The sequence below is a fragment of the Eumetopias jubatus genome, unplaced genomic scaffold (assembly GCF_037043125.1).
Source record: "Eumetopias jubatus isolate StellerSeaLion01/CBP00866 unplaced genomic scaffold, mEumJub1_p1.0 scaffold_6, whole genome shotgun sequence".
NCBI lineage: Eukaryota > Metazoa > Chordata > Mammalia > Carnivora > Otariidae > Eumetopias > Eumetopias jubatus.
Genome location: NW_028274812.1, coordinates 89,484,339 through 89,495,652, shown reverse-complemented (window position 1 = coordinate 89,495,652; position 11,314 = coordinate 89,484,339). Strand labels below are relative to the sequence as shown.

Below are 11,314 nucleotides of genomic sequence, written 5' to 3'. Positions count from 1 at the left end.
TAAAAGTGAAAGAAAGATAACACAGAGAAGAATGTTGATAGTGGCAACTGAGGGAGAGGAGAGAAATATGGAACCCAGAGCCCTGGCATGAGCAGGGCAAAAGGAGGAAAGGATGCCTGCTATCCAGGAGATAACTTTTTCTTTTAGGTAAATAGCTGGTGTTTTATGAGACTCCTCTCACTGATGACTAAAAAAAACTAGTTTATCTTGACCTGTGGTATTCCTAAGTTCAAAATTGACAGGATTTAGGTCAGAAAAAAGAAAAAAAGAAAAGAAAAAAAATTGCCTCTTGAATTTATCTGTCTCTTTTTTTTTATATATATTTGTAGCAAGAATTACCATCAAACTCTACTCATTGGACCAGAGACCCTTGTGGTGTTAGTGAAAGCCTTGCCCCTCATGTAGCACATTTCTTACACTTGTGAGTTCATTAGCCAGTATCTGTATTCTTTTTTTTTCTTTTTTTTTTATAAAACTATCACCTAACTGATATTTTCTGTGACATTTGGAATTAAAGCTCTTAAATCCAAGGAGTTGGGGGGAGAGGCAATATTATATTATGTTTAAGAAGTTGGTTCCAGATTCAGTTTCTGGTTGAAATCTCCACTGAACCACATACTAACTGTATTGCCTTGAGAAGGTTAGTGGCTATCTCTAACTTCAGTGAAACTACAAATGGTTGTTGTGAAGATTAAATGAAGTAGTGTGGAACAAGCAATAAGCTTATTGTTGGCACAGAGTCACAGCCTAAAAATGTTGGAGATACTCTTTTCAGTATGTATGTACACTTAACCCATTTTTTTCTTGAGTTTAAAATATATTGATTTTCAGTGTATCAACAACAAAAAATGATGTATTGATTCATTCAACAAATATTTATCAAGTGTCTATATACATAGTGGTCACCAGTAACAATTTTTTTTTAAAAAGCAAAAAATTATATTTTTATTTCTTGAATATTTATAAAGTTAGTCACCGGGAAGGACCTCCAGAATGGCACTGTAAATACCTCTGAAATTCTACTCCTTTTTAAAAGCAATGGTAATACTGACAAAAACTGCCAAAATCTACTTTTGGTACTCTGGAAGTTAACCAAAGTCTTATAACAATTTAAGAAGCTGTAACAATATGAGAGGATGTTTTAAAGAAAAGCAGCTGCAAAAAGAGAAGTGAGTGTTACAGCATTTTAAGTTGTCCTATTTCCATCCTCCCATTCCCAACATCATGGTAGTCTCAAAAATACATACGTATATACATACATATATAGAATAAAAGAATCTGACAATTACAGCCCCTGTGAAACTCAGCAGCTGAGCACCATTGGAGGCTGAAGAGCAGGTGACTGAGGAGGCAATAACAGGACAAACAAGAGGCCTGCCAAAAAACTTAAACCTGGAGAAAGAGATGTCCATATGGGACTGTGAAATCAGAGGTATATTTCTGGAAATCTAGATGTCTTTATGCACATGCAGGGTTGTGGTCATGCCCAGGAATGACCTGAGAAGGCCCTTGTCTTTTCATCTTTTGCTGACCTTGAGGGTTTGCATAAACAGGAAGTGAACAACAGGCAAAGATGGAAACTACATGATAGAATCTTGAAGATAGGATCCAAGACAAACATAGAACCCCTCAGATAAAACTAGAAGACAGCAGTTTAAGGAATTTATGGAAAACTGCCCAATAATTAGCAGACAATTAAATAACTTACCAGAGACTTCAATGGCATGCGTGTCTTTACAGAACGTAGGAAAGTTGTCAACAGCAGCATCATGAAAACAACAAATAGCAACAAAATGAAATCTTGGAGAAAGAAGTGGAGGATATGATTTCAAGAGATGCTAGATTTTTTTAAAATGTGTAGGTCCCAACAAAAACATTAAAGACACTCAAAAGACAGGAAAGCATGGTCCATACATGGAGAAAAAAGTCAATAAAACTGTTCATGAGATGCCCAGATGTTGGACTTACTAGAAAAATACATTAAAATCAAAATTAGTTTATTGAAAATAGAAATAAAGTAACAAAACTTTACCTTAGCTATTTTTTTAAAGAGTAGACTCAAATCACTAAAATCAGTAATAAATAAAACAGGGTAAATTACTTCCAACTCTAGGAAATGAAAAGGATCATGAGAAAATATGACCAATGTGTGTAATAAATTAGATAATGTAGCTGAATTTGAAAAATTTCTTTGAAGGCAAAAATTACAAATACTGACTCGAGAAATATAAAATCTGACTAGACCTAAAAGATTTTGAATTAATAATAAAAAACTTCCCAAAAAGAAAACCTAGTCCTAGATAACTTTACTAGTGAATTCTACCAACTGTTTAAAGGAAAATATTAACAACTTCACAAACTTCTATAAATGGATGAGGAGAGAGAACTTCCCAGAACATTCTATGAGACCATTATTACCCTGGTACAAAAATCAGACAAATACATCCTAAGAAAACTACAGACCAATATACGTATGAATCTAGATGAAAAAATCCTAAACACATCTGTGAACTAATACTGAAAGATCTCCAACATATAATATGAAGAAGGCAAGGGTCAAGGGTCACTACAATGTTTACTATATTCCATATTTTTGTAATAAAGAGGTGAAATGAGAAAAACAAAAAAGAAAAAGAAAATTAACATCATACTTATATTTAATAGTGAGAAATTTAGCATTCTACCCCTAAGACCAGGAAAAATACTTTTGTGTCTGCTCTCATTCCCCCCTTTTTGTTCTAAAGACTTTATTTATTTGAGAGAGGGAGAGAACATGTGGGGGTGGGGGGAAGGGGCAGAGGGAAAGTGGTAGGGAGAAGCAGACTTCCTGCTGAGCTGGGGAGCTGGACTCTGGGTTCGATCCCAGGACCCTGGGATCATGACCTGAGCCAAAGGCAGACACTTAACCAACTGAGCCACCCAGGTGCCTCTCTCATCCCCTTATTATACATTGTTCTGACGTTCTAGTCAGAGAGATTACTAAATAAAAAGAAATAAAAGGTGGGCACCTGGGTGGCTCAGTTGTTTAAGAGACTGCCTCCGTCTCAGGTCATGATCCCGAAGTTCCAAGATCGAGTCCTGCATTGGGCTCCCTGCTCAGCAGGGAGTCTGCTTCTCCCTCTGACCCTACCCCCTCTTGTGCTCTCTCTCTTAAATAAATAAATTAAATTAAATCTTTAAAAAAAAGAAATAAAAGGTGTCCTGATTGGAAAGGAAGAAATAAAACTATATTTGCAGGTTATATGATCCTTTATACAGAAATTTCTAAGGATTCACAAACAACTTTTGAACTTCTCAATCAGTTCAGCAAGGCTATAGTATATAAGATCAACATACAAAAATCAATTGTATTTCTTTTTTTTCTTTTATAAAGATTTTTTTTTTTTCCTTTGAGAAAGAGAGGGCAGTGGGGAGGGGCAGAGGAAGAGGGAGAATCTTAAGCAAGTACCACACCTAGCATGGAGCCCAACACAGGGCTCGATCTCACAACCTGGAGATCATGACCTGAGCTGAAATCAAGAGTCAGATGCTTAACCCACTGAGCCACCAAGGTACCCAAGAAAAATCAATTATATTTCCATGCATTAGAGAAAAGAAATCCAAAAATGAAATTAGGAAAATAATTTTGCTTAAAATTTAGCATCAAAAAAACCAAAGGCTGAACACAAAGGCAAGACCATACATTAAGAACTATAAAACACCACTGAAGCAGATTAAAGAAGGCCTAAATAAATGTGCCACATGTTCACAGCCTGGAAGACTTAATATTGTTAAGATGGTAATACTCTCCAAGGTGATCTAATATTCAAAGTAATCCCTCTAAAATTCCAAATGGCTTTTTGCAGAAATTGATAAGCTGATCCTAACATTTATATAGAAATGCAAGAGATTCAGAATAGTCAAAACAACATTAGAGAAGAGAAATAAATTTGAAAATTTGTATTTTGAAAAATGAAGACTCACATTTCTTCAAAGCTTTGAAACTACAATAATCATGACACGGTGGTGCTGGCATAATGATATATAAAACAATGATAGATTTGAGAGTTCAGAAATAAATCTATACATATATGGCCCATTGATTTTTGACAAGGATGTCAAGGCAATTAAATAGGAGAGAAAATCATTTTTTTAAAATAATGAGACAACTGGATATCTGCAAAAGAATGAATTTAGAACAGTATCTTAAATCATACACAAAAATTAATTTAAAGTGGATTATAGGTGTAAATTTAAGAGAGAAAACTGTAAAATTTTTAGAAAAAGATATAGGGATAAACCATGTGACCTTGGATTAAACACAAAAGATAAAATACATTAAATATTATCACAATTTTAAAAATGTTTTGCTTCAATAGATACAATCGAAAAAGTAAAATTATAAATCACAGAATAGGAGAAAATATTTGCAGATCACATATCTGATAAGGGACTGGTATCTGGAACATATAAAGTATTCTTAAAATCATGATAGAAGACAATCCAATTAAAAAGTAGGCAAAGGATTAAATGAATATTTCTCCTAATACTGTATAGAAATGGTGAATAAGCACATGAGAAGATGTTCAATATCATTAGTCAATAGGGAAATGCATATGAAAAGTGCAATGGAATGTTTCTTCAACCCCAGGAAAATAGCTGAATTTAAAAAAGTTAGACAAAAACTAGTGCTAATGAGGATGTGGAGAATTTTGAACCTTCATACACTTCTTATAACACTGTAAATGATGCAGCCACTTTGGAAAACAGTTTAACAATTCTTCAAAATGTTAACACAGATTTTCCATATGACCTGGCAATTCTACACCTAGGCATACTCCAAAGAGAGTTGAAAACAAATGCCCATATGAAAGTCTGTACATAATTCACCAAAACAATATAATTCATAATTCATAATAGCTGAAAAAATAGACACAAGTGTCTATTAACTGATGAATAAATAAGCAAGTGTGATATATCCATATATACAAGGGAATATTATTTGGCAATAAAATGGAAAGTAGTACTGATGCATGCCACAACATGGAAAAACCTTGAGTATATTATATGCAATGAAAAAAGCCCATCACCAAAGGTCACCCATTTTATGATTCCACTTAAATGAATTATCCAGAATAGGCAAATCCACAGACAAGGAAGTAAGTTAAAGATTTCCAAGTGCTCAGGGGAGGCAGGAATGAGGAGTGACTGCTAATACATATTGGGGATTTTTTTGGGTGGGGGTGATGAAAATATGCTAAAATTAGATAGTGCTGATAGTTGCATAACTTTGAACATACTGAAATATACTGAATTGTACACTGTAAAGGGAAATATTGGTGATATTTTATTTTATTATTTTTATTTATTTATTAAAGTTTTTTTTATTTATTTGAGAGATAGAAAGAGCACAAACAGGGGGAGGGGCAGAGGCAGAGGGAGAAGCAAACTCCCCACTGAGCAGGGACCCCAATATGGGGCTCCATCCCAGGACTTCAGGATCATGACCTGAGCCACAGACAGATGCTTAACTGACTGAGTCACCCAGGTGCCCCCAAGTTGGTGGTATTTTAGTTATCCCAATACCCTATTATGTTTTTATAATTATTGTAAAGAAAATACATCTCAGGGATCATTTTGCTGTGCAGCTTTAATGTTTCAGCATGTAGATTAAAGAAAAACAGCTGCTACTTAAGGCATTATTTTATAGAGTATCCAGTTTAATATTCACTTTTGATTATAAAAGCATATGTTATGTGAGAATTTCAATCCTCATCAATATTAACTACTCTATTCTTCCATGATATCCCCTTGCTTCAGTGATGGATGACTTACAAATTAGTCAATAAGTATAGAAATCCTTAAATTCTTTGTTCTTGAATCTGACCATCAAATGTCTCTTGGGTCAGAATAAGAGCAGTAATAACCAGAGGTGTCTGGGTGGTTTAATCGGTTAAGCATCTGACTTTTGATCCAACTCAGGTCATGATCTCAGGGTCTTGAGATCAAATCCCACATCGGGCTCCATGCTCAGTGAGGAGTCTGCTTGAGATTCTCTCTCTCCTCTCTGTATTCCCCTCCTCCCTAAAATAATAAATAAATCTTAAAAAAAAACAGTAATAACCAGACTACATATTAGTCCTTCCAGCTTATATATTTTTCTGATTGTCTTTTGGGGATTTGTATCATAGAAAAGCAGATAAAGAGAAGAGCACTGAGGATTAAGGACCTCTATTCCAAGAAACAAAAGCATTCTTAATGCTCCATGACAGCTCTAATTAATGGCCAAACACCTTTTATCACTTAAGGAACTTGGAATTCTGAGAAGGAGAACAATGTTGAATAGAATCTAGAAAAAGAGAGTATAAAATAAATAAAATCTTTAAAAAAAGGGGGGTGCCTTGGTGCTCAGTCATTGAGCGTCTGCCTTTGGCTCAGGTCATTATCCCTCGGTCCTGGGATCAAGCCCGGCATCAGGCTCCCTGCCCCACGGGGAGCCTGCTTCTCCCTCTCCCACTTCCCCCCACCTTGTGTTCCCTCTCTTGCTGTGTCTCTCTCTGTCAAATAAATAAAGAAAATCTTAAAACAAGAGAGAGAGTATAGAAAGCCACCAGTCCCCTTCTCTCTTATTTTTGTCTGTCTATGAATTAGAACATTCTTCCCCTGGACGTATTCAGTAATACTGGAAAGTGTGGTTTCTGACCTTCTCTCAGCCTCATATCACTGTCCCCTACAGATTAATACCAAAGATGGTAAGACTGGAAAGTGTTCTGTACATACATTTTCTCATTTCTAGCTATACTGCTCTGTGGTTGGCACACTCATTTAGTACTCCTGTCTTCCATAAAGTAAGCGCACTAGAGTCATAGCTGGATTCTGCTTACTGGAGGCAAATCTGTGGCAAATTTCCAGTGCTACACACTATTGGGGGTCCAAAATCTATAGGGCGGATATTCCTAGCTAGAGCTGAATCTTCTTCAAACACACACTTTCTTTTATGTGAATTGTCCCAAGATCTAAATTAGAGGATCCAAGGTATTAGCAATGCAGAAGAATACCACTGACCAGTGGAGAGCCACTTTCTCTTTTATAGCACTAGCAGGAAAAAAACACGTATCTATGTTACAAATAATTTTGCAGATTAGAAGAGGGTGGATATTTTTTTTTGAAATCCAAACACTAATTCAATAAAAAATTCACATTGTTATAAATAGACAATTATTGTGGGCATATTATCTCAGTTCCTGGTAGCAAGAATTTAATGTCCATAAAAAGAACCAAACTTAAGGTAAAGCTAAGAGTGTACATAGAAATGCAAGGAGATGCTAGGAATCTATGTCTCTGAAGACAAAATTGATCCTCTGAATTAACAGACCTTGACGTTTGCCTCCTATTGTGTGAGTCATTTAGTTTTTCATTATTTAAGATCTTTAATCTGGATTTTTTTTCTTCATTGAAGCATACTATATCTCAATTGATTCAAGCTACCATCCTTGGGGACCTACAAGCAGACTCTAAAATATGCAATTACTTATGGGGAAAAGTAGAACTATAGACAATAAGGATCTCACAATTCCTATCTGAAAACTTAGTTGCGAAGTTGATTAGACTGCTGCATAGGCCAGGAGCCAACCTCGACTACAATATTTCTGTAAATGGTAAGAAAATTATAGAATGTTGGCAGGAGCTTACAATTTTTTTGTGGCCTTTGGCAAGTTTGTAAATGAATGGGGCTAGTTTCATCTAACGATGTCTATCTAAAAAATGAGAGTTCATAAAGCACACTTTCGGTAAGAGGACTTTTCTGCCTGTGACTTCAATACAAGTTGACTGAAATTTTCATAATTTAAAAAAGTGGTGGAATAGGAAAAGCTTGAAACCTCCATGGCATTTAAAACAATTGAATCAACAAGCATAACCTAAAGTTTGCCCTACTTCTGAAATTTCTAACTGGAAATAATGAGATCATTACTTATGAGGCTTCTTTGAAATTGGGTTGCTAATACTTGCATTGGTAAACATCTTAACTAATATTACAAGCATTTTATCTGCTTGCACAGATAAGTTTTAACTTTGGTGTTGGACTTCAAAATAATTGAGGGTTACTTCTGCCATATTTGCTTTTATATTTCCAGTAAGTCACACAATACTTACAACATGTTAATATTCAATAAATGGTTGTTTAGAGGGTGGATCTGGCAAGAATTTGGCAGAGTAACAGAGCCTCAGATAAAATGTGGAGGTTTGGTACTACTGAGACATGTCAGCTAAGAGATGGTATCTGTCCTTTGATGATTGGTATGGAAACTGGAGATGAGCCTGTGACATTTAGAACTCATTAGTAGATGTAGTCACAGGACAAGTCAAGACAAAGGCAAGGAAAATGATGAAGAGTCTGAGACATTGTGTGATCTTACCCTGATCTACATATTTAGTCCTACAGCTTTGAAATACTAAGGGTCATTAATCATCCACATTAAACCTTGTTGCAAAGTAGCCCCTACTGACACTGTTGAATAATTAACTCTTCTTGAATTTGCTACTAGTTGCTATAGACCAGATAGTACCTGGTGGCAAGTTTGGCTTCCTATTAAGAACAAGTCCCGAGACACTGACACAACCTTGGCCATATTCAGGACCATATTCACTGTTTGCCACTGGTGTCTTCCCTGTTTCCTTCCTAATGAGGAAAACACTGCTCACACTCACAGACGTAACTGGAACCCAAGTAAGAAAATATCTTTGAGGGGCAAAAGAAGCCCAGATATAAAACAATAGGAAGTGGTCAAAATCATGTTTTATCAGCTAGCATTACTTTTAATAGATAGTGTAATATTTAGTGAGTTAACCTGACAATGTTATGTGCAGTAGAGTCTCAATTTCATGAAACCAAATACTATGTCTCCTTGTCTTTGTGTATGTATGTGTGTCTGTATGAGTATAAAATACTATTTTACTGAAAAAGAATAACTGGCAGAATGTAATCCTAAAGTGTGTTTTGTTTTTATTTTTTTGCTTTTAAATTCAGCTAGGTTAATATTGTTCCTTTGTACTAGGAAGAGAACACTGTCAGTTTTCATATATTTTTATAACTCTAAGATAATACAGGCCCCTCTAATCAGGAATTAAAATGGCTAGCCCAATATACTAGTAAATATTTTGAATGGTTTCAGTCATGGTTTCTTCTCTACCTTTCCTAAACCACCCCACCCCACCCCTCACTTGCATGTGAGTAAGTTATGAAGCCCACATACAGGAAAGGAGTGATACCTATTTCTCCTCCTTTCATTTCTTGCCTTTAGATTTATTCTCCACTCAATTTGGTTCTGAACCTTTGTAGTTGGAGCACAAAGACAGTGAAGAGGCAAGTAGGCAGAAAGCTCACAGTTAACAGAGAGTGTGAACAGGTATCATACTCTGTGATCTGGGGAACTGTATAACCCCATGCTCTGACATGACTATTGTCATGTGTTCTCAGAAAACAAAATACCAATTGGGAACCTATCACTTTCAATTTCTTATGGTTTCTTCCTGGTTCATTGCTTCCTAATGTATTTGCCCCTGTGTATCTCATAATACCTCTAGCTACTCTTTGACGAGATCTGTTCAGATTTGCTCTTAGATAAAAATTCCACATAGCCTCATGCTGATACCACTTGTGACTCATACCAGATACATAGGCAACAGAAACATATCGCTTGCCTTAACACAATCTGAAAATGTGGGATGATGAATCCAGCCATCCAAATTTGGTTTCCCTCTCAGCAGGTAGACATGAAACTTTCTTGATTTTAGATTTGAAAGGTAAAGGATAGACAAAATTCAAGTTCTATGAGTGATTCTATTCAAGTACCTTTTAAGAGGTGTATGATGAAGAGCAGGAACAACAAACCATTACCCTCATTAAAATGGTGAGGCTCACAGCCCAACAACAACAACAAAATAATGTACTTCTCTCCATGCTTCTTTCCTCAGAATTTTCAAACTCTTTTGAATTGTGGTTGGTTGCTGCTGGAGAACAGCTTCCTTCCACAAACTTCAAGTGTGGAAGTTGGCTGACAGGTTTTCTGTCATTAATTTTTTGCAATTTCAGCAGAGTGTTCTTAATTGGAATATAGTGTCAATTGTTGCCAAGCCTCAACTGAAACTGATCTTATGTTTCAAAATATATCCCTTTCTCTTTTTCTAAGTATATATAAGTGGGTGTATTCCCAAATATAAAATTCATTTTTACTGATATGTTTATACCTAAGTTACCTTCTTTACTGCCAGGATTCTGATACACACCTATAAAAATAAATGATCAGTTTCCAGCCAAGGTGGAGTGGCAGGGATGATTTACCCTCACTTTTGAAACAGAAAAAAACAAAGAAACAAAATGGACATGATGTATGAAACACGGTTTCAGGCAATTATACATTAGGCAATAAAACAATTCCTGAAAGGAAGTGAGTCCTAAAATTGCCCCCGCTCACTGCTTTGACAGAGTGTCCACGGCACAGAAGACCGAAGGTGAACTCAGGCAGAGGCTGGTGGACTCCGTGTTTTGAGGAGATAGAGATGGGAGACAAGGCAGATCAAGGTATCTTAAGCTCACAGGGCAAAGTGTCAGAGAGGAGAAAGCTGCACAGAGAGAACCCTAGAGTAACCAGAGGGTTCCCTCAAATCTTCAGCTGACTACTGCTGAACACATATGTGTCAAGAAACTATGTGAGGCTATGGAAAGAACTAGAGAGAGAGAGAGGGAGAGAGAGAGAGAGAGAAATCATTAGAAATAATACCTGAGCCTCAAAGAAGGCCATGAATTGTTCACATTCCTATCAGCCTGGATGGAAAATTTCTTAATTCAATAGGGTATTTGGTGGAGTACACCAAATGATATTGCCTAGCAGTGAAGCAAAATTAATCTTGAACTAAAATGTAAGATCAAGACAGATCTTACTGAACAAAGCATAAAACAAGATCTCTAAATTGTTTTGAAGTTAAGACTGTATTTTAAATAAAATATCAAGAATATTTACAAAAATTTTAAGTGCAGATTAAATTAAAACAAATTAAAAAAATGGAATATAAGGAGTAAGATCAGACAAGGGTTAACAATAGAACAAGTCATAAAAATTATAATCATTTTCGGGGCACCTGGGTGGCTCAGTTGGTTGAGCCATTTTGACTCAGGTCATGATCTCAGGTCCTGAGATGGAGCCCCACGTCAGGCTCTGAGCTCAGCAGGGAGTCTGCTTCTTTCCCATTCTCTCTCTCTCTCTCCCTCTGCCCCCCTTACCTGCACTCTCTCTTTCTCAAATGAATAAATAAATAAATAAATCTTTAAAAAAAA

The 11,314-nt window shown here is 36.0% G+C and overlaps 1 pseudogene; it reads right to left on the bottom strand.

Annotated features, from left to right (window-relative positions):
* Positions 1-321: 321 nt before the first annotated feature.
* On the bottom strand, positions 322-465 carry LOC114204697 (small nucleolar RNA SNORA62/SNORA6 family; annotated as a pseudogene).
* Positions 466-11,314: the final 10,849 nt, after the last annotated feature.